The following is a 25,181-nucleotide window of genomic DNA, read 5'->3' as shown; positions in this document are numbered from 1 at the left end:
TCTTCAGGTTTTATCTGTATAGCAGAGAGCATAGCCAGCGAGATGATGGTATACCCCAAAGGCACGGCAATGCCAGCTGTGCACACAGCGCAGCACCGCAGTGACAAGGAAGGTGACTGAGTCACACACAGACTGGAAGACCCTCCCCAGTCATTCCAAGTCACTTTCCTATGCTAAAGCAAGACTGACCGGTTTGATTTGTTCCCTTGTCCTTCAATCATTCAGTCTCAACATCCATCTCTCTCCCTCCTGCTGCACAAGCCGCTCTGTCTGGGTTTGGTTCACGGGACATGAGTTTAGCTCCAGTGATTAGCCTCTGTACGTTCATTAAAGAACGCCATGTTTAGGATGCTGGGCAAGCGAGGTTCCCTCTATGAACTTAACTCTCTCATCTTTAAAATGAGAGATAATATAATAATGTAATGAAATCTTTGCCATTTTGTGATGATTGAAGTGGAAGACATTTTAGACACAGTCATTCCTGCCGTCAGAAGCTCTCCACGCGTGAGAGGAGACTACACTCCCCTTTCTGACTGCTCAAACTGCATTTGCAGACTTTTCAATTTTAGTATTTAACCTCCAAAACACTAATTACAAAATAAGGGGAAGAGGGATGGATGTCTTTCTTGAGTTTACAAAATGACAACTCTCCGAAACTAGCTTCAGTGATGCTGGATTTTCCTCTGCCAGGAATAAAAATAGAGTGAAATTAGCATCCTCATGAGCTGAGTGCAGGCCGCAGAGGGACTGGCTGTTAGCACATCATCATGGGGACACAGAGTGCCTGGCGTAATGTGGAGGTCTAATTGTAGGACCTTAACATTGCTGGCCTTTTTGGCAGGGGTAGCTCCCAGCACAGATCAACGAGGACAAATAGCTTGGGTATATTAGCACTTGACTTCACAGCCAAGGGTGTTCCCAGGACACCTGTCCAGTGCTAAGCACGGAGCATCAGGGGGAATCCACAGAAGCTAAGGAGGCAGACTGTTCCCCTGAAAAGCCAACCATCTGCAAGACCTAGTTGCTTCTACATTTTTGCTTTAAGATGGTGGTGTGAATCTGGATAATTTAAAGCAGAACCTCTTCACTTCAGAGTCTGGGGAACAGGAAAGTCTCTAGTTCATGCAAAAATCTTAATTAAAGGAAAATAGTTGGATGTGATGGCTCATGCCTGTAATCTCAACACTCTGGAAGACAGGCAAGAGCACTGTGAGTTCAAAACCAGTCTGGCCTACTTGTTGAGTTTGAAGTCAGCCTCGGGTACATAATAAGTTAGAGGCCAGTCTGGGATAGTTAGTGAGGACTTTTGTCAAAAAATGGGGGACAGACTGGATAAATGTCTCAGTGGTTAAGAGCATCTATTACTCTTACAGATGACCCAGGTTTGGTTCCCAGCAGAATGCAGACTTAATGAAGTCCTTTCAAATCCTATAACTTTCTTTGATTATATCAGGCAAGCTGAATGGGGTATGTGACCCAAATTTTATACATGTCTTCCTTTTAGCAAGCATGCATATCAAGAGGAAACTGAATTAAATGCAGAAAGGATTCCTTGGGGGAAAGCATGAGATATACAGGTTGACAGGTAACTCAATGACACTGGCAATGTACAGACCACAAGTGCTGGCTTTGGTGGCTTCCTTCGCTTCTATGGTGCAGGTGTAAAATCCTTCACACTGTGCCTCTGACCACCCTTTTAAGAGGCTCCTGGGAAGAAATATATGGAAAGGGAGATCTGGTCTACCAGGATTTGGAAAGAAAAAGGGTTATCTTATCCCCATATTAATGCCAACCACCTCATAAATATTCATAGGATATTTAACTAGCACAATGTAGAAACCAATAGGGGGCTATTCCTGACTTCAGGGTCTAGCCTTCCCCAACCTCCCTCTTAGTTCTTTGTTCTTCTTTGCTAACTAGCCTTCTGCTCATGCTGTCTGTCTTCTAACTGAATTCTTTCCCTGCAGAGAAGAGCGAAGAAGTCTTCACCCATTAACAGCGGGAGCAGATGCTCGGTGTCAGCAGCTTTTCCTAGTTTCACTGTGGGACCTGTTTTCCCACGTGATTCCACAGTGCAACTTTCAGCAAAAGGTCACTTCTGGGCTCCTTGACAGAAATGGCCAAAGAAACTCTAGGAGGAGCAATTTCTGGAGACAAATGGCCACAGTAGATGCTCATATAAAACCTTCCCCTCAGAGTGACAGCCGTGACCTGGATTTCAAAGTCCCTGCATTCTCCAGATGTGCGTCCGTAGGTAAGCTGTTAGCTTCCCAGGGGTTTTGATCTTCTGGGGTGAGGACTTTAGCCCTGCACCTCCATCTGGACTATTTGGAGAGTTTGAAATTTTGCTTCTATGGTGCTCCAAACAGCACACACCTGCAGTGTATAGAACAAAGAACAAACATCTTTAGTTTAGTCCCATTAAACTAATCCCAAACTATGAATTAATCTACTTTTATTTCAAAGAGATCATTGGAATTGGAGAAACAGATGAATGGTAAAATACTCACATCCATGCCTGACAACCCAAGGCTGGTCTCCTGGACTTGTGTGCTGAAAGAGAGAATCCATACCATTAGGCTGTCCTTGGACCACCTAAAGTGTGTCACCATCATGTATATGTGGGCAGACAGACAGACAGACAGCGGAGGGTGGGGGGAGAGACTTCGGCATAACTATGCTTTTGTGCAGGTAACCAGATGAAAATAATAACATCTAAAATATTTCTATGTTTTGCTCCAGTGCCTAAAAATAGATTGGTGGATCCCTTTGAGCACCGAAATCACCTAGTCCTTTAAAGGGAGGCTCAATCCAGGTTCTCAGCCCCCAAGGGGGAAGCCCGGTATCTTCTGCTCTTTCCCTCACTCCAGGCCCCAGATTCTGCAGCCAAGCAGACCCAGGCCCTCTCCACAGCTTCTGATAGAGGGAGCAGAGCTATCCCTTAATTCCTGTATCCCGTGTATAAAATTCCCAACAACTGCCTGCCCTCAGTCACCTATAACAAGAGTTTCCCCTCCCTCCCCCTCCACTGCTGTCAGAACTCTGGAAGCACATTTTCCTTTTCACATTGAGATAAGTTGCCATCAGACACCTTGTCATAGATTAACTCATGTTCTACCCCATATTCATATACTGTGTGGAGAGACAGGGTCCTTAAAATGGTGGTTGGGATTCAGAGATTTCAGGACAGGCCCTGGTCCAACGAAGTTAATGACCTCAGAGGAGGGAGAGGCAGTGCTCGAGAGATGGCTCAGTGGTTTAGAGCACCGACTGCTCTTCCAATGGACCAGGGTTCAATTCCCAGAACCCACATGGCAGCTTACAACTGTCTATAACTCTAAGATCTGACACCCTCACACATTCATGCATACTGGCAAAACTCCAAGGCTCATAAAATAAAAATAAATTATTTTTTAAAAAGATGGTGAGGGCCGGGTGGTGGTGGAGCACGCCTTTAATCCCAGCACTCGGGAGGCAGAGGCAGGCGGATCTCTGTGAGTTCGAGGCCAGCCTGGTCTACAAGAGCTAGTTCCAGGACAGGAACCAAAAAAGCTATGGAGAAACCCTGTCTCAAAAATAAAAAAAATAAAAAATAAAAAATAAAAAAAAAGATGGTGAGGTCCTAACTGTGTGCACACAGAAGAAAGAAGATATGAGGCCCAGAGAGACAATGGGTCTACATGCCAAAGGAGAAGCCCCACAGAAAACCGTCCTTCCAGCGTCTTGGTGCTGCCCTTCCGGTTGCAGAACTGTGAGAACGCAGATTTCCCGTTTCAATCAGCCAGTTGTCATGCCCCATCATGAGTGCTCTAACATTCCAACACAGATGCCTCCAGCAAACTGACCTCTCTCTCTAGGCTTCCCTGAAGCCAAGAGTGAAACCGCTATCACTCTCAAAGGGGTGGGAGCCCCCACTGGGTCCCCCTTAATGGGTAGTGCTTTAAAACTAGAGCCACATAAAGAGGGCCTGCAGAGGTGGCTCAGAGGTTAAAAGCACTTGACATGCAAACACAAGGCCCTGAGTTCAAATCCCCAGAACCAGTGTGGGTTTTTAGCAATCTCAGCACTGCTATCAGGGAGCAGGAGGCAGAGATGGGAAGGTCCCTAGAATCCCATCCTGACAGCCTGGCGTATGCATCTCAAGCCAGAGACCCTGCTTCAAACAAGGTGAGAAGAGAGGACTGGTCCCAAGCTCTCCCTCTGGCTTCCACACACGTGACATGTGCATCCGTGCTCCTATACATACATGCACATGCATGCAATTTCTGTGCAAGGGAGAAACATAACTGACATGTGTTTATAAATGTGTCATCTATTTTTTAAACTATCTGCACGATGGATGAGAAAACCTACCTGCCACGCCATAGTGAAAAAAAATTAATTCTTCAGTGTCACATTTGCTGCTGCAGTTTTAGTGAAGATGCAAGTTCTGGGGAACAATGTTTGGGGTTTTCCAAGTGTTCTTCATCTAAAGCACATTAGTCAAAGGGGCCCCGTCAAAATAAATCCATCATCTTAGCTGTGGCTCTATGAATACAGCCATGCTGAGGCCTGAGATAAGTCTTTATGCCAGAAAATGTGTCATTTGAAGTGTAATAAAAATAACAATCAGAGCTGGCCTCGGGGCCACGAGAACATTGTGCGCCTTTGCGATGCAGAAGAAACTGACTTCCGCTCATCACGGGCCAACAGGACAACCTGGTATCTACAAAACATCTGGTTGGCGCCAGCATAGAAATCTTCTGTCCTCTGGGAAAATTATTTTTGCACACCATGGCTTGAGAAAGGTCAATGTCGTGAGCGCACCAACACCTTCTAGAGATGGCCTGGAAGTTATCACTAAGTGAGGTGAGGACAGATAAGGCCCTGTCTCTCCCCGGTGGGTAAGCACACTCGACTTGGATGTGGTGACGGCCGCTGTCAGCACATCCTTCCTCTGGCTCATCTAAAGACATCTGTGGAGCCATTGGCTGAGGAGAAGAAGCTGGCATGGGTGCAGCGCAGATAAAACTGAAGAGATGAGGTGAAGTGAGAGGAAACATCTGGAGGCCCTGGCAAGGTCGGCTTCAGGCCCTTGGCCCAAGGTGGCTGGTGTTCGATTCCTCTTCCCTGCTGGCTTTCGATCTGGTGTTTCCTGACGCTTGCAGGTCTCTCTGAAAACAAGCCAGATGGGAGCAAGCACTGCCATGTGCTCCGAAGAGGCCCAAGACGCCCTCTCGGATGTACGGACCTCATTCGGTGATTCACGACCTGTTGAGGTTTTTATGTGCTGATGCCTCAAGCTGACCCAGCACTTAGATGCAGACCGATGGTGGGAAGCTGTCTGTCTGCCCCTGTCACTTCTGCCTGATCACTTCTCTAAGACAACACCCTTGACCGGTTCTCACCAGGCTTGTTTGCCTTTCACTTCTAAGCCACAGTGCAGTCATCTGGAATGTCTAGAGAAAGCACAGGGCAAACCTTTAAACGGTCTTTAGTTTTAGGAAGGGTACGGGAGGCACTTTCTCAGGCAATTTCTAGAGTGCAGTGCTGTGTTGTCAGCTATGGATAAACTGCCAAAAAAGAAGCCTCTGGATCTCGCTTTCTGGATTTTATGACACCTCACTGATTGATTAGCAACTCTGTTCTTTCTTTCGCCCTTCCTTCAGTCACTATCATGCCACAGTGTGTGTGTTGTGTGTGTTGTGTGTGTGTGTGTGTGTTGTGTGTGTTGTGTGTGTGTGTGTGTGTGTTGTGTGTGTGTGGTGTGTGTGTGTGTGTGTGTGTGTGTGTGTGTGCGCGCGCAAGCGCATGTGTCCATGAACATGTGTGCATGGACATATATAGGCCAGAGGTCATCTTCGGGTGTCATTTCTCAGGCATTCTTCTCTGACCCATCTTCCCTGGTCCAGTAAGTCATTCCTTGAAAACAGATTTTTAAATCCAAAACTGAACAATGTGAATAACATCCGTCTCTCACTTTGCTCTGCCTGGGTGCTGGGTATGTCTGTGTCTGTGGGTGCTCACACATAGCACACGTGTGTGGACAGCAGAGAACAGTGCGTGGGAGTCCTCAAAAATGTTCCATCTTGTTTGAGGTCGGCTCTCTTATTGACGTGGAACTTTGACACATATGCTGGGCCAGCTGTCCCTGAGTTTCCGGGGACTCACCTGTGTCTACCTCCCATCTCGCCACAGCTGGGATTAAGATAAATATTTAAGATATATATTACCATGCTTAGCATTTTATGTGGATTCTGCAGATCTGGACTCAGACTCTCAGGTTTTAAAGGCCAGCACCTTAGTGGGTGAGCCATTTCCCCAGTCCAATTTTATCCTCATATATATATTCTCATGCATATATAACATAATATATGTATACATGTATATATGTGTGTGTGTGCGTGTATATACACGTATCTTGCTATGTAGCTGAGGCTAGCCTCCTGTTCACCAGTGCTGAAATTACAGGTGAGCATCACTGTATTTAACCCTTGGTTTCTCTTTAATTCATCAAAATATCCAAACATTATAAAGTATTAAATATCTATTGTTATTTCTTCTCTCTCCCTCAGTCCCATTCACTTTAGAAGCTGGCTTTTTTAAAAGTATAGCTTCTGTAGAAATGGGAAGAAGCCATGGTGATGGAAGAATAGGTTTGGTTGGTATCACTGAAGTGATGAAATAGCACCCAGATAATTATTATTTTCCAACCTAATTACAACCACGAAGTGGACTTGTCAGTCTGACACACAGCCCACCTTAAACCCTGTGGGCATGCGGCTCTGCAGGTAGAGTGTTTGCCTAGCATGCACAAAGCCCTCTACTCGATCTTATATAAAATGAGTGCTGTGGCTTATGTCTATAATCTCAGAACTCTGGGGGTGGAGGCAGGGCCATCAGAACCAAGTTCATGCTTGGAGATGTAACGAGTTTGAGGTCAGCCTGCAGTATGTGAAATCCTGAAAATCAAAGCCCCTGGTTCTTGGCTCCTCCCTGGAACCAGACCATACTGTTCATGTCAATTTCACGAAACACTGGCCAAGTGTACAGGACAGATGTCAATGTTCATTTTTTCTTTGGTCTTTGCAGTGAGTGCTAGGGGCCCTGTACTCAGGGCCCTGATCAGGCTAAGCTTGAGTTCTACCACTGATCTAACCCCCAGCCCACTATGTAGAAGTTCAGGTTTTAAGAAGAGAAAGCCAAGTCCTTAAACAATCTGACTGGCTAGCGAGTGACAGAGGCAAGACTAGGCCCATGGACTTGGTTCTCTTTGTGGCTTTCATACGTCTGAGGCCAAAACTATTTTTATAAACTAAACATCCACTTATCTTTTTTAATTTTTCTTTTTATAACTAAGAATGACTGTATATAGCTGAATTTTTCTGAAGCTATTTTGTATTTAGAAAATGTATCTGCCTCTATTTCTATCAGGGTAAATATTCAACATAATCAAGGGTTCCTTGGAATTTTCAATAATTTCTTCCTTTTTAAAACCATTTATTTCTTGGAGTATGTGTGTGGGATTGTGCATGTATTTCTGTTTGTGCATGTGTACGTGTGTCTGTGCATGTGTTGGGTCCCTCTATGATGTAAGTGGTGGTTCCTTCCTGAAAAGCAATGAACTACCCAGTGGGCTCTCTCGTGCGTTATGCCTTTAAACCAAGCAGTAAATTTTGCAGCAGGGAGTAAAAAGTAATTAAAAAAAATACCAACACAAATACAGCGTTATTTCTATTCCCTAGGTAAAATGAAGATTTTAATATATGTGTGGTATTTTCTCCAATTTCTTGAGCATTTCTGACTTATCCTAGGAACATAATCTAATCCTAGGCTGATTTACCTAAGGGATTTGTCAGCATTTATTGTAATGACTTTTAAATCTTTGGACTCATAAAATCTTACATCTCTCAATTTAAATCAAATCTTGATTTCCTGGAAATCCTGGTTAATGGCAACAATCCCTGGAGTCTTTGTGGGTAGCTGGTAACACGTGAACATACTTGAAGCAGATGAACTATTGAGAACCACAGCTTTTCTACATGGAAAGCAATACAATTTTAACTCTGCTTTCCCCTGGTCCTGGTTTGCCTTCTGTTGCTGTGATAAACACCAGGCCCAAAGCAACTTGAGGAGGAAAGGGTTTATTTCAGCTTACATGGTGTCCATCATTGAGGGAAGCTAAGGCAGGAACTCAAGCAGAGACCATGAAGGAAGGCTGCTTACTGGCTCGTGCTCAGCTTGCTTTTTAACACAACCCAGGCTCACCTGCCTAGGAATAGAACCACCCATCGTGGGCTGGGCCTGCCTACATCAGTCAGCAATCAAGAAAATGCCCCAGACATTGCCATGGGCCAATGCGATGGAGGCAATCTTTTAAAGATTTGTGTGTATGAGAACATTGACTGCACACGTGGCTGTGCACATGCCTGGTGTCTGAGAAGACCAGGGAAGGGAGTTGGATGCCCATGGAACTACAGTTCTGGATGTATGTGCTGGATGTATGTGCACACACCATGTATGTGCTGGGAACAAACCCTGCACGTGCAATAAGTGCTCTTAACAACTAAGCCATCTTTCCAGGCCCATGATGGAGGCAATTTTTCAACTGAGGTTCCCTTTTCTTAGGTATGTCAAGTTGATAGCAAAGATCAGCCACCACGCCATTTTAATTAAGTAAACAAGAATAAACTCTTAAGTTAATCACCAAATATTGATAGAGCACTTCCTGCTTTATGGTACTTCCATTAACTTACTCAATTCCACGAATCATAAGTCATCTGGGTTTTCCCTCTACATAATGGATTTATATTGCTTCATTCATGATTGTCATTTGGTAAATCTTAGTCCAGTTATGATTCTGTATAAAAAGGTCAGGGGGAATAAGACATATATTAAAATATTTCTGCTAAAGAGTATACATATACACAATATACACTACACAGAGCGCATGTATTCATATGAGCTGTAGCTGCCTACAGCTCCAATGTAAACACAGAACTAGTGAGGACTAGACTATCTTGAATGGATAGTCTCTCTCTCTCTCTCTCTCTCTCTCTCTCTCTCTTCTCTCTTTTTCTCCCCCCCCTCCCTCCTTCCTGGGTTGGGAGACTAGCCATCACTGACTGATCCCTGCCCTTCTGCACAGCAAACTGCCAGTCCTAAAGGGCTGAACCTTATCTATGGCATTACAAAAGACAGCTCATCTATGACATCGCAAGGGACACTTATTGCATTAGTCAGGCACCGTGGGATAAATCCATTTGCCACCACATTCTTATCAATCAAACATCACAGCCCAAGTTCTCCCTGGGTGGATATTTCTAAGGGGATCTGAGTTCATCGCACCTCATCGGATCTCTTTGCTCCGCAAGGTGATAGGGAGAGAATGTTGCGGAGAACACCGTCCCTCAGTTCGTGAAGTAGCCCTAAACTTACTATGGTTGTTGGTAGAAGCCTGGAGCATGAAAAGAAAGTAAGAAAACAGGTAAAGATGCAAATAAATAAATAACAATGAAGTGAGAAAGCCTTCACACATCAGGATGTGGTCTGTGTGAACACGGCAATCCCGTGATTGCATTATGGGAAGAGTGAGAAGAGAGAAGCAAGGAGTTGAAGCCCCCGGTGGAGCTCTGGCTGGCTCCTGGATGGTGGTGTCTGGAGGTGGGGGCATGGAAGGCACAAAGACAAGCTCTCCTGGCTTCCTTCACTGCCCAAGCACACAGCCTGTTGATTTCCTTGAAATGAGAATTCTTTGGGGTAATTATAACACCACTTCTTTACAAATCTTATTTTAAGACCTGTGACAGTCTCCTCTGTGTGCCACTGAGTTATTTTAAGTGGAAGTTAAATTAAGAAAACACAAGTGAAGTCACAAACCTAAAAGGTCCATTCAGTTAGGAGCAGTCTATGTGGCCAACTCCTAGGTGACCAAAGCCACAGGATGAACAAATCACTGTATACAGACTCAAAGGCAGCATGGCCTAGTTCTTATTCACTCTGCAGATTCATGGATCCTTCTGACCTTATGGTAGAGCCAAGCCCCATAGAGGTAGCACTTCCCAAACCACCCTAGCTGCAGGTCTCCAAAGGCTAGTCACCCTGACCTCAATGGCTGGCCTTGAAGACAACCCCAGAGGGTAAAATGGCCCTTGGCTGAGACTCTGTGGTGGGTCCTGTGCTTTCACTGAAAACTGGCACCAGAGTGCTCCGCAGCGCGGGAAGGTCAAGGTCGGAGCATGCAGCACACATCAGAATTACCCAAGCTGCTTGTTAGAAGAGATTGTTCTGAACTCCTGCCTTACACAATCCCATTTCCGCAGCTCTTGCTTCTCAGGTCTGGAGTCAAGAAATCCACAATTTAATTAACCTTCCAGGAGACTCGTCTTTACACTCAGGGAAATATGCTGATAAACTGACTGACGTGTGTGTGTGTGTGTGTGTGTGTGTGTGTGTGTGTGTGTGTGTGTGTGTGTGCTGGGGCCTTGAGCCTCCCTAATGCTGTGATTACAGGAATGTCAGACATGTGACACAATACACTGCTCTGAAGTTTTAATGTTATATCATAATATTCGCCACATTTTAGTCTTTTCATGTCTAGAAAATTTAATTATTAGAAATAAAAGTCTTTACTAAAGACATGAAACCATAAATAATAAGTAAGTTTCAAGAAATAGATGTGGATAGAAGATTAATATATAATAGATGTACAAATAAATTACTAATAGATTAATAGATGACAGATAGATATAGATGATAGCTAACTAGATAGTAGATAGAAGTAAAGAGATAGGTGATAGATAAATAGATAGTAGATAGATGATAGATAGATAGATAGATAGAAAGAAAGAAAGAAAGAAAGAAAGAAAGAAAGAAAGAAAAGTAGAAGATAGACATATAGACAGGTGATAGATAGAAGACTGATACATAGTAGATACCTAGATAGATAAATAGACAATAGATAGTAAATAGATAGTTGACAGACAGATGCAGAAAATAAATCATTCAGAATTCCTTCTATTTGAATTCCATATAATTGTGTCATGACTGGTTTTGCCTACCCTTGTAATATTAGATGAAAAATGCACTTCAAAGCAGTAGCTGCATGTATGAGAGAAACAGTATGAGTGCCCCTACATGCAATTCTGATATTAAAGTCTGAGTACCACAGTCATTCTATTTAATGATGGATTAACAAGTCAATATGCCCTCAAAAAGACAGCTATTCTGAGAGGATCCTGAAAAGAAGATGTATAGATAGATAGATAGATAGATAGATAGATAGATAGATAGATAGATAGATAGATAGAGGAGAGAGAGAGAGAGAGAGAGAGAGAGAGAGAGAGAGAGAGAGAGAGGCAATCTGTTGGCATCCCTTCACTTCCTCCAGATCCAGCATATTTATACCTTTCAAGAGGAGAGTGAGAGGGGCTGCAGACTCGAGCAGGTTGCTTCACCGTGGAGCCTCATTCTTTTAGGCTCTTTTGGTTCAGGCTGAAAGTTCAGAATAATGAGAGTGAGGTGGCCTTCCCATCACTACCTCCCTGCCAGAAAAGTTCCCAGAGTATCCAGGTTCCCAGTCAGGATTTATTGAATTAACTCTAAAATTAACTCTAATACTACACTGTTCTAATATGAGTTATAGTATGTTAAAACTACATTATTCTTTAATTAAAACTAAGCCTTTAAAATATGTTTTTAATTAATAGAGAATTACATCATTTCCTCCTCCCTTTCATCCCTCCAATCAACTCCCAGCTACCCTCCCTTGAACTCCTCCCTTGTCCTCCCCGAAGCCGATAGCCTCTTTTTCTTTGATTATTATTTTTATATATGTATGTATGCATATATGTACAAATGTATATAAAGGCAACCTGCTGAGTCCATTTTTATTGTAAGTCTGCATACAGTTTCAGAGCTGAAACTCTACATTGGATAACCAACAAAGCAGCTCATGCCTGGGAGACACTAATTCTCCTTCTCCCATCCGTCATTAGTTGCCTGTAGTTCTAGGGGTGGGACTCTGTGAAAATATCCCTCTTTCGTGTGAATGTGTCCACCACTATCACCACTGTTCTGGATTGTTCACGCAGCCATTTCTAGGAGACATTGTTTCGTAACAGACTTTCTGGTATTGACCCCTCTTCCTCAGTGTTTCTTGAGCCATAGCTGAAGGAGCTGTGATGGAGAAGTATCCACTGGAGCTGGACTCCCCATGATCTGTTGATGTCTGCATTGTGTGCAGTTACAGTTTCTTGTGATGGTCTCCACGTACTGTGGAGAGAGGCTTTTTTTGTGAGGGGCGATAGGGACACTTACCCAGGAAAGGTGATCCCATGTATCTGAGTTATTTTTAAAATGTTTGTGCCAAAAAAGAGAATTTGGAATCTCTTATGATTATTTTAAATCTTCTCCTTGTCACTAATGGTACAATCATAGATGTTTTCATATTGTCGTTAATATGCATCAAGGGAGACTAAACCTCTTCTCCAAAACCCTTCTGCATGGCCTTTGATTTGCTTGCTCATCAATGGCTGCCCCTCCCACCTTCAGGACCTTGCACTGCTCTGGAAAGCTCGAGTCCACCTAGCTGATGTCAGAAGGCTTGCTAGCTAAAATCACAGCTCCAGAGAATGAAGGAGAGAGCTTTGGCTTGCTTGCTATGGTTGGCCACTTGGACAAACTTCATGATTATGTAGCTATCTTCTTTCTATAAGTGGTCGAAACTGAGAAATTAATCAGTTTTCTCCTTGGCTCTCCTCTCATCCCTCACTTCAGACACACACACACACACACACCACTGGTGACAAAGACAAAGTCCAATTGATTGCTTCTCGGAATGAGAGCCCAGCAAACCTGACCTTAACAAAAATGTCAGCGTTTGTCTTCTTGGCTCCACCTTTCTAGTCTTTATTTTTATATTTAACATGAGATCAGATTCAAGATTGTCTACATTATGACTTGAAGAGGAAAAGAAAGACTAACTGAGAGGCACCTCCCTTCTCAGATTTTGTTGACCTTCAGGAATAGTTACTTCCAGACTCCCACCTTCCCCTGTGTAGCTTGGCCAGGAGACTTACAGCTTGATGGCTTAAATCTCACCTTGAAGATGTCACACTGCCCAGAAGTCCAGCCTTGCCCATGGAGTGACACAAACAATGTGAGTTCAAATTTACTTATATAAGAAGGCAGATGTCACCATTTCCTTAACTACCACAGCAAGACTGGAAAAGTCATGGGGGGAGAAGAAAGTGGAGCCTTCTGAGCCTCAGTTAGCTAGTTAGATAACAAGACAAAAGCCCCAGGATGACCAGAGGGTACAGCCTGCTCCCTGCTGTGGCTCTGAGTTCTGCACTCCATCCTCCCCTCCTGCATGGAGTCCCAGAAGAAGCACACCACATTGGAGACACCTGGGAGAAGCCCCAGAAGATGATGGGGGCCACAGGCATTGCCAGCACACTCCACGCATATGGGCCACAAGAGCAACAGACTTAGCTTTCTACTGGAAAGTGTAGAAAGCACCAGCAGCCAGATGCTGTTTCTCTTTCTTGCTTTCTCACTCTGTTCCTCTTAGTGGAATCGTTTTAAAGAGGCCGTGTCTTTCCTGCTCATAGACAGAGATCTGAATGTCTACCCCTGCATTTAGCAGCCCACAAGGCATTAGTGATAAACATGCAAAGAAAGACATGCTAGAACCTTCTCCTTTCAGAGAACCTTAAAGATAGAAGGGATTTCGGAGCTCAGCGGTATATGGAACCTCTGACTTATCTTGGTTAGACTCATAACTAGAGATGTTGCTTCATAGACAAGGAAAGAATTGGGCATGGGTCCACATCAAAGCCCCAGGATTACTCTGCTATGCAGCCAACACCGACTAGTCCTGTCCAAACATCTTGTTTGTACATGAGAAGCTAGAGACCAGGAACTGAGTGAATTATTAAAGAGTCACTCGAATTCCTTTGGGAAAAAGTATTTAATTACATAACGAGAGCTAATCACACAGCTCCTGCGTGTTCTGCTACATAGGAGGCGATGACGGTACCAAGACAAACGAGACCTTGTCTTGCACATCTTAGCTAAGCAAAGCAAAGAGTACACAGGTGATTGCATCTTTTAGAAATTATATTTACCTCTTTTACTTTCTGTGCACGAGTGTTTTGCCCGTGTGCAGGCATGTGCACCAGGTGCCTGTTGGATCCTCTGGGCCTTGGGTGACAGATGGTTGTGAGCCACCAAACAGATGCATGGGGAACAAAACCTGGGTCTCTGCAAGAGCAACAAGTGCTCTTAACCTCTAACTCACCTTCCTAGCCCTCAAGGGATGACATATCAGATTCTCTTGTAAACTATAAAATGTCCCACAGGAACAACATATAATTATCACATTTTTATATCTAAACCCTTGAATTCTACCAGAAGCAAAAGCCCCTGCACTGGGAGATTTGTTGTTTTGTTTTGTTTTTTTGAGAAACAGAAGTGACTTTGCCATGAGAAGGACGTGACCTAATGACTCCACATCAGTGACTTGGGGGAGACTAGCAGACAGTACCTATGTATCCGCTGAGCTAGCAGGCCCGCCTCTATCCCGCCTCTGTCTCCGCTGACCCATTTGGATATTTGTGCTCATTCATGTGAGGGAAGGGGCTGATTTAAAGTGCGCGTCAGCTCTTTCAGAGCCTTCTGCAGAAGGCAACACAACAATCCCTCTGTGAGTGCCAGGCTTCGAAGCCCGCGTTTCGGTCTCTGTGTGACTGCTGTGACTGTCTCTCCTGGCTGCCACTTCTGACCCTCCCTCTGCTGCTGACCTGGGTGCCACTCTGTAGCCCACATTGGAAAGCTGTGCTACTCCGAGGACCCAGCTGGACAGGACCCGAGTTCCTCTGCCATCCCTACAGCTAGAGCTGCTGTGCTGGTCCCTAATAGAGTCCCCAGACTCGGAGAGCGAGACAATTCATTTTCCGCTAACTGCACACGAACACCGAGAGGCGACTCTAGTGCTGGCTGGTACCTCAGATAATTCGGTTTTCCAAGTTTAGCTTTCACTTCTGGTATCTTTTTAGTGTGCCATTTGGCATAGAGTTTCCATTCTGTAGGAAGCTAAACTTTGAGGGCTCCCCCCACATCTCATTTATATCCAGAGTCTCTTGTTTCCCATTTTGAGTGGAGTTTTACTAATAAATGCTCAAACAGCAACTCCACAAATATGAGTGAGTTTTCGATGCCAGAATAAACACCAGCACGAGTTATGTAAGTTGGTCTTTGACTGGCTCAGGAAAAAAAAATTTTTTTGTTTAAAACAAATGGGAAAGCCCCTATGGACAGAGCTATAATGGGGGGAGGCTATTATATTTTAGAACGAATCACTAACAATTTGAGAAAATGTCTGAAAGAGTGATCCCCACTCTCTAACACGGAATGCTTTTTCACTCTGTTTTCTGGAAAGAATCCCAAGATGGATGGGCTCCACAGCTCACAGAAAGCAACCCCTTAGCTGCTCATTTTTAGGAAGGAACATGGCTCGAATAGAGGCTCACTCTTGGCCCAGAAGACTGCCCTGTGGATTGACAAGGAGCGTTCAGTCATCGTTCGGTTGCTTGCTTCTTTGTTTTTACCTGTGTCTGGCCTGAGTTGGATGGAAATGAAATGACATCTAACCTGAAAGTAGAGGAAGCTCTTGACTCATAAGGGCCCATGTCCTCTGGGAGTGGGCACAGGGGGAGATGACTCTTTCTGCCACAAAGCCTCTGTCACTCTCTCCAAGTCCAAGTCTCACCTCGGGCCTCCTCTCAAACTCAAGCATCAGTGGCCATCTTTCAAGGTCTTTTCCTGTTTTTTGCCCTAAATCTGGATATGACTCACTGGACAAAGGTGGTCCCCTAAGGCCAAGCAATGAGCACCGTGCTAATAAATATTCAAGTCCGTGTCTTTCAAATGTCACCGTGAGTCATCTTTCCCTCCTTCCTGTCTGGGGTTCCGTCATCTTGCTGGCTCGGGATCTGTACCTTTTGTCTGGGGCCTCAGTTCCCTTCACTTCCCTGCCCACCATGCAGGTGTCTTTGTCTCCTTTATCCGTTCCACTATGTCCTATTTTTCTAAAAGATCTGGCACCCACCTCTCCTCCGCGTTACTCCTTTGTTCCAGGAAACAAGTAAATGTTTGGAGGCCGCAGAGACATGGCTCCAGAGGCCACCGGGTGATATCCGTCTCACCTAATCCTTATTTAGATCTGGGTTTTAATTGCATTTTCCCGTTTCTCAAGCACTGCGCACCTCCCTTCCTCTTTTACAGGAAGGGACATTTTATTTCTCATTCAAAATGCTTTCCTACTGATCTCGGTCCCTCAGAAGTTCCAGAGGGCCCTTGTTACCTGTTGGTTTGCTCGTGTTGGTTGATCTGTTGGCCTTGCTGTCATTTATCGCCTTTCAAACCCCCCACCCCTTCCTCTTTCCCAACTTAGACCATAACTTACAGCCTGCTGGCTTTTCTCATCTTCACTATCATTATCTTCAGACCGAGTCTTCCCAAAATGGATTTTTCTCCCACCAACCCCGTGCTCTTTAAAGAAACAAAGAGGAGAATTGTGATGGCTTCCACTGTCGGAACGTCTGAGGCTTTGTTTGAGCAAACGCTTCAAACCCAAAGCTAAACCTTGACTTAACACACAAACTCCATTGCGGAGAGGAGTACCCATGTTGAAGCCCACCAATTGGCCGAGGACACAATCAGAGGGTTATTGGCAGGTACCTTCTAATCTCCCTGGTGCACTGAAAAAACTCCAATTCATTAAAATAATAAAAAAAGATCTTGGTCCCTCATGTGAGCGGCATGCGATTTTCCATGAACGTTCGCTCAGAAGGCTCCGTGCCTATTATACATCCCCGTTTATAAATCAAACACCCCTCGTCCTGCGGCTGCACGCTGACATGTCAGCGAGGTTTGGGTCAGCCGCACACACTTCCACGTGAACGGCAGATGAAGGCAAAGAGACAGGGAAGCGGCTCTTTTTTTGCCCCCCTTTTCCACCAGTAATAGGCAGCTCGAATGTTAAAATTGGGCTGAGACTCCAAAACCAAAGTCCCATGAACCATAGAAGCAAAGGGACTTGAGATGAAAGGCTGGATCTGTCTGTTCTCTTGGAGCCTTCACCTCTCTTTCGCTCCCCTTCATCATGTTCGTTGGAAAGGAACGAAGGTGCATGTGTGTTCGAATTAAAGAATATATCTAGGAAAAGATGGGGGGTGATCCGGCCCAAGAAAGACTTTGGTTTCTAAAGGCTGGGGAAGGTGTTTTTGGACCTGGGAGTCTACGGCTTTGTCTACGTTCAGAAGCGACCACTGAAGAGGCCCTCAGGTTGTCCAGGAGAAGGCAGTCAAGAATCCTGCTGTGTAGACCACCGTGAGGGCAATCAAGTCATTTGAGCCACACTGGGAAGCCCCCTTGCTCTTCCTTGTTGCTTGGGGACCCCATGACATCTCAAAGCTTCCCATCCACGTCAACAGCATGAGGAAGTGTTGTTAAGAAAAACCATTTTCCTACAGAATCAGGTAGGTGAGTTTCCCAATCTTTGCTCCTTTGTCCTCCTCTCTCCCATCTCCTAACAACCCTGTCATCTTTGGCCAAGACTAACAGAAAACAGAGTGAAATCAAACCTAAAGGTGTGACCTGTGTTTCCTTTGTACCTACAGCCCCAGATGAGAGCCAAGCTGGGCGGGCATTGAGGAGATCTAGGAAGAGGAAGACCAACCAAAGATGCGAGGACATGAATCCGCCACTGGAGGAAATGATCTCATGGTGTTGAGTTTAGCCAAATGGGGCAAGCCAAAAAGAAAGCAGGAGCCGAAAAGTGAAGGACTGAGGATAAAGTTTCTACCAATTTTATATATGTCAAACTTCAGACTCACATACATCCCTGTTCCCCACACTTTGAGAAGTATAGGATAAATTATCTACTTAAATCCCCTTAAAGGGGAAGAAAGTTGATAATTAATATCCCTTGAAACAATGAAATCTTGTCACAAGAAGTAGGCTGTCAAGGTGAGCCAGTATCACTGGCATTAGCTCCCCAGAGGACCGATGAAGCAGTGAGCTCCCAGCCAGGCAGCTTTTAGGATAGATTGATTCTCTCAGAAGTATCTCACTGAAGGGTCTAATTGACATACAGAATAGTCTCCCTCAATCATGGTTTGATTTTTGAGCTGGAATTTGATGTGGTTCTCAAAAAAAAAAATATAGGTTGGAACAGATTGAACAAAATATAAAGAGATTGGGTCTAGATACATGAGTTTGAAAAATAATTAACTCTTCAGAGAATTCTAATATATACCAGAAGCTAAAATCTATTTATACAGTGACTTGCCCTGCATAGAGTTTACAGGCCTTATGCAATCAACCACATGAAATTTGGTGAACAAAGATCCCATATTACATTTTTTATTAGATTAGTTTATTCAGTGTGTGTGCATACACCATGAGGTCAGAGGACAACCTGTAGGAGTCATGTCTCTCCATCCATTATGTGGGTCCCAGGGATTGAACTCAGGTCATCAGGCTTGGCAGTGAGTGCCTTTACCCATGGAGTCAGCTCGCTGGCCCTCAGTTATTCTTTTTTTAGTAACAGGAAGAAATTAGTGGTGTCACCTGGTTCCCCTATGTGACATGGCATTTGCTGGGCAAATCTACCCTAACAGAATCACCAAGGCTTTTTAAAGGTCAAATACAAAGAGTAGGACTTTATTTTTTTTATAGACAGGGTTTCTCTGTAGCTTTGAATCCTATCCAGGAACTAGCTTTTGTAGACCAGGCTGGCCTTGAACTCACAGACGTTTGCCTGCCTCAACCTCCTGAGTGCTGGGATTAAAGGCATGCACCACCGCCCGGCAAAAAGTAAGACTTTAAAGCAGTTTTGCCAAGAACCGAAAAATGTTAGTAACCATGTATTTCTGCTAACTTGTTCAAACTTAAATTCTGCATACCAGTCATGTGTGTATGACTTAAAATTTTAGAACCTTCAAAGGCTTATTTAAAAATAAGAGAGAGAGTACCTGACCCTAGAACATCTCTATAAAGACACGCTGTCTTCACTTCTTAGTTATTGTCATCTTTCAATAGCATGTTTACCAATGACTACCATCTCACCTCAGAAGTTAAGGATTTAACTTCTGTTTATCACCTATGTGATAACCACTATCATATATACGTAGAGTTTCATGTATGTCATATGTACAAATTAGGTATTTCTTGCAATCACCACCATTATATATGTATGCATATATTTGTGAATGTTGTACATGTATATCTATGTATATGGGTATATATATAATAAGTGATACAGCACACATGTATATGAATGTGTGTATATGGATGTGTGTATATGTTTATGTGTATGTGTGTATATGTGTATATAAGTGTATGTATATTAGTCAGGATTCTCTAGAGGAATAGAACTGATAGAATAAATATGTGAGATTTATTAGACTTGCTTATAGTATGTATATATATGCATATGCATATAAATATATTTATAGATCTGTGTATGTATATAATATATATATATATATTAGTCAGGATTCTCTGGAGGAACAGAACAGGTAGAATAGATCTATATCTATACATCTATCTATATCTACATATACACATACACACACACACACATATATATATTACATCATATTAGATAGACAGACAGACAGACAGACAGACAGAGGATTTACTAGAGTGACTGACAGGCTGTGGTCCAGCTAATCAACAATGCTGATGGAGAAAGTCAGAAAGTCCATGAATCTAGTACAGTAGCTGCTCACTTTATGAAGCTGGATATCTCAGCTGGTCAGGATCCCAAAGAAGGAGGTTGTGATGCCAGTGAAGGCATAAACTTGCTAGCAAGACTGAGGGCAAAGAGCAAGAACTTCCTCCTTCCATGTCGTTCATGTAGACTGCCACCAGACAGTGAGGCCCAGATTTAAGGTAGGTCTTCCCACCTCAAAAGATCTAGATTTAGGTGGGTCTTCCAACCTCAAAAGATCTAGATTTAGGTGGGTCTTCCAACCTCAAATGAGTTGATAAAGAAAATTCCCTCACAACTTTACCTAGCTGCTTGGGTTTTAATTCATTCCAGATGTAGTCAAGTTGACAACCAAGACTAGCCATCACCCACTGTGTGTGTGTGTCTGTGTGTGTCTGTGTGTGTGGTGTGTTTGTGTGTGCGCGTGCGTGCGTGCAGGCACCAGAGGAGGTCAGAAGAGGGCATCAGATCCTCTGGAGCTGGAGTTACAATTAGTTGTCAGCTACCATGTAGGTGCTGGAAACCAAACTTGGGTTCTCTGTAAGAGCAATAAGAGCTCTTAACTGATGAGCCATCTCTCCAGCCTCATCTTCTAAATTTTTTTTTTAAATATTTTCTGCGTGCACAGCCGGGTCTCCGCCATGCGTCTGGACTTCCCACAGGGCAGGGAACCCGGTCTGCTCTTCAGGCTGATGAGAGAGGGGCAGTTGATTGGGGGATGGGGAGGAATATGGGAGGCAGTGGCGGGAAAGAGACAGAAATCTTTAATAAATAAATAAATATATTTTCTGTTTTCTCTACTTATCCAGTTATACCACTGTATTAGAATTTTTCAGAACTTTATCCTCTTCCTTCATTTTTTTCTTTTATGCAATCTTATCTTTGTATGTTTGCACATGTATCATGTGTATGTACACATGGCTATGTGGATGGATTGTGGCGGTGGAGGGGCATGTGCCTAGCACAGCTTTGATGCTAAAGAACTGCCTCAGGGGCCAGTCTTTGCCTTGCATCTGAGAGATAGGGTCTATCTCACCATTGCTCACACCAGCAAATCTAGCCTGTGAGCCCCTGTGGCTTCTCTTCCCTGCGTTCTAACCACCACAAGTGAGGTGATAGTAGAGACACATGCCACCACACCTAACTCTGCGTGGTTCTAGGGGGATTCCAACTCACGTCTTCATAATCGCTTCACCACCTGAGTGGCCTCCCAGCCCCACAATCAACTTTCAAAAGTGGTTCCATAGTCTCAGAATTTTCTTTTCTTTTCTTTCTTTTTTTTTTCTGAAACAGGGTTTCTCTGTGGCTTTGGAGCCTGTCCTGGAACTAGCTCTGTAGACCAGGCTGGTCTCGAACTCACAGAGGTCCGCCTGCCTCTGCCTCCCGAGTGCTGGGATTAAAGGTGTGCGCCACCATCGCCTAGCTAGAATTTTCTTTTTTAAATAGTGTTTTGTTCTTGTTTTGTAGGTATAATTTTAAAAATATTTCTGAGTCAGCTTTTTACCACACAAGTTTTGTATCTATTCATGGTCTCTGTTTCCTCCAGAGTTCTTCTTCTGTTGTTTAGTCTTTGTCTTCCCTGTGACAAGCTTTCCTCAAATATATCGTAATCTTATGTTTAGGGAACTGAAGGGCTAATTAAACTTGAGCAAGTGACACTTCAGAAGCAATGGTCTCTCTTCTGAGGCAGTTTAGCTCAGTCATCTCTCTACTGGATTCTTGGCTGTCTGCACTTGGAGATCTGTGCTCTTGGGCTAACCAGAAAAAGGGTTTCCAGTCTGCCCTGACTTCTGGACTCTGGGAAGTCTAGTGAGGGAGAAAGTCTGGGGGTGTTCTCTTTCACTGTGGAGGCTCTCACTAACTGTCCTGCTTTCAAGACATAATTCTTTCCAGCAATGCAAATAACCCAACCCCGAATCCTGTGGTTCACCCCCACAGAGCACAAACCTCTGCTCTCAGGTGTGAGCTGGAGGGATAGAGAGGGGAGGGTGACCACGGTGCAGCATGGAGCTGCTGGGGGATAGGGACATCTTGTCAACCACTGTCCCCAGCCCCACTAGCTCCATCTCCTTCATGTTCTGAGACACCTAGGCTTCTGAAGTTCCCATCGCATCGCCTTACAGAATCAGCCATTAAATACGTAACAAAGGTGTACTAGTGAAAAATGGTATCCAGGTATATGTTGTCAGACATTTGATCTGGGGACAGAAAGGACAAACATCTATAGAAGTAAGTCGTTTCCTGTCTACACTAGATAACAGCTTAGGAGAAAGGGGGGTTTTCTCCTGTCGTCTCCCGAGTTTTTGATCACCTCCCTTTCCGTTATTAGCTCTTTTGGTTTTCTGTCGCTACTGAATAGAGTGAGCATCTGGGACAATAATAATGTTTTTAAAAAAAAACACATAAAGAGGCTACCATTTAACAATATATCCCAGTGGAGGCCTAGAGGGATGGCTTGGTGGGGAAAGTGCTTGCCTTGCAAGTATGAGGATCCAAGTTCAGATCCCCACAACTCATATAAACCAGAGGTGGTAGTCAGCATCTGTAACCCCAGAAGCCCTATGGGAAGACGGAGGTGGAGGCAAAGGAGTCCCTAGAGGCTTGCGGGCCAGCTGACCTGGCATATCCGGTGATGAGTAGCAAGAGACCCTGTCTCCAACAAGGTGGGGGTGAAGACCCACGCCAGTTGTCTTTTGCTCAGCATCCATTCATGGCCAGGCTCACACACATGAACATGGACATGCACACACACCATAAATAAACAAATAAATTAAGAATAAGTCTTAGTGGGATGTATATAGAGTTTGGATCTTCAGAGTGATTCAGGTTCTGTCAAGCACCCACGGAAAGTATAGGCTCAGAACCATGAATTTAGCCACCAGCACTATTTCCATGACATCTTTTTGGCTTTTGTTGTTGTTTTATTTTACTTTATTTTTAGAAAGGACATCTCTGTGTAGTCCTGGCTGGCCTAGAACTTGCTCTGTAGACCAGGCTGGCCTCAGACTCAGAGATCCACCTGCCTCTGCCTTCTGAGTGCTGGGATTAAAGGGATGAACCACCACTGCCTGGCTCACCCATGGCATATTTAAAGATGTAAGCATGCAAGGAAATTCCAGGGATCAGGGGTCTGAAGCCACCCGATTGTCCACACAGCATCCTTCTGGCCACAAAGAGTGACACTGTATATAGATTGTGAAACTGAACCCAGCCAAAGGATTGCCCTCTGGGTATTTCCAAGAAAGCCAACAGTCCAGCCACTGGTTCCTCTAGAAGATACCTGTAGCCTGCAAAGACAGCCAGTTTTGAGTCGAAGACGGCAGTGTGCACAATAGGGCTGAGAGACAGGAGGAGTTAGCAGGCAGCACGGAGCCTTGACCCCCAACAAGCCCAGAAGCTGGGGCAGCCCCTGCATCTTAAATGAGACAGTCAGCCCCTTTGATGTAAATTTCTTCTTCTCCTTCTCTTTCTTTTTTTTAAATAGTTTTTGTTTTGTTCTGTTTTTGCTGTTGTCTTGAGGCAGGGTTTCTCTGTGTAGCCCCAGCTGTCCTGGAATTCATCTGTAGACCAGTATGACCTTGAACTCAGAGATCCACCTGCCTCTGCTTTCCAAGTACTGGGATTAAAAGCGTGTGCTAGCACATCTGGCTTATAAATCATTTCTAAAGTGTGTGTGTGTGTGTGTGTGTGTGTGTGTGTGTGTGTGTGTGTAACACGCCATGTACATGGGGAGGTCAGAGGACATCTTTCAGGAGTCATCTCTCCTTCCCCTTAGGTGAAGTAGGGAGCTTCTTCTACTGTGTCCTTCAGGCCACCGGGCCTGGGAGTTTCTAGCAGACTCCCCATCTCTGCCTCTGACAGGGATTACCAATGAGTGCTGCCAAATCCAGCTTCCTATGTGAGCTTCAGGGACTGGACTCTGGTCAACAGGTGGCATGGGTGGTTCATTTATGCACTGAGCCACCTTCCTGACCCAATTCCTTTATCTAAAAGGTGGGTTTAACACGGTTTTCTCTACTGATGACCTCAGTGCATGTCTATCCTGGGCAGATTGTATACCACTGTTCTACAACCCACTTTAGGGGGAGAAACACTCCCCCGAGTTTGCTCAGCTCCTCAGTTAGCAATAATGCGAGCATTGGAATAGCCTGGCAGAAAATTCAAGCATTACTGACAGAATGCATTCAGTGTGGACTTCTTTCCAGTTGAGAGGACTCTCAACTCCCAGCAAGCACATTTACTCACCGAGCCATTTCATTGGCCCCGTTTTGTTTTCTGTTATAGAATATCACATGATAGCCCTGGCTATTCTGGTAGTCATTATGTAGCCAATGCTGGCTTTGATTTTATGAGAATCCTCGCGCTACAGCTCCAGTGCCGGGTGGCTCAGCTGTTGCTCTTCAACACAACAGGGGATGTGGGGTGTGTCTTCACCAGAGGAGAACACTTTTTCTTTTCTAATTCTTCATTAACAGAAACTCTGCTTGGGTACAACTTCTAAAATGTTACTTTCAAAAAATGTGTGTATGTGTATATACATATACATATATATATACACACATATACACAGATAAACGCATATATACATATACACATAATCACACATGTGTACACACATACATGTATATACAGACACACACATATATATACCTGCATGCACGCAGTTGCCCGAGGAGGCCAGAAATGAGCTTGCGGCACGGGAACTGGAGTCACAGGCAGCTGGGAGCTGTCTGATGTGGAGGATGAGAACTGAACTCCAGTCCAGTTACTGCAAGAGCAGTAAGTGCTCCTAACTTCTCCAATGCCCCACCTTAAAAAACACTTACTCTGTCACCAAAAAGATTCATCAAGTCCTAAACCTTAGAAAAGAGGCAAGAACTGTCATTTTACAACAACAAATTTGATTTCTGTTTCAGAAAACCAACACAGATGAGGATCACTCCCTGTAGAGAGTCCTTAATCACAGCCTTGCCCTTTGCAGTTCCAAAGATTAATGTATTATTGATTAATAACAGAATAATGTAGCCATCCCAGTACTGAGTAAGGCAGACATTTGTAGAAAAGTAAACCAGCTCCTTGAGGAAAATTAACACACCCTGCAAATGCAGTTATTGCTTGGCCGTCTAGAGTACTTCGGATAATCATCAATTTTCTACTTTAGACAGGGCAATGCTTTCCTAAGCAAAATGAAAAACAGTGCATGAATGAGCACACAGGACAGAACATGTGCACAGAGCAAGCCTTCGCCTGCTCCTCTCCGCCATCCGCACTCACTGCCTTGGTCATCCTCTCTGAGGTTGTGGCTCCTAACAGAGGCATGGGACTTCTCTCTCCAGCGACCTTCATGATGTCTTCTCTGGGTGGCCCACAGACAGCGTAAACCACGCATGTACAAGAGACATCTCTGGGTGGCCCACAGACA

Source organism: Microtus ochrogaster, chromosome 6, assembly GCF_000317375.1.
Source record: "Microtus ochrogaster isolate Prairie Vole_2 chromosome 6, MicOch1.0, whole genome shotgun sequence".
Taxonomy (NCBI): Eukaryota; Metazoa; Chordata; class Mammalia; order Rodentia; family Cricetidae; genus Microtus; species Microtus ochrogaster.
The sequence above is the reverse complement of the archived record's forward strand: the minus strand, read 5'-3'. Positions refer to the sequence as shown.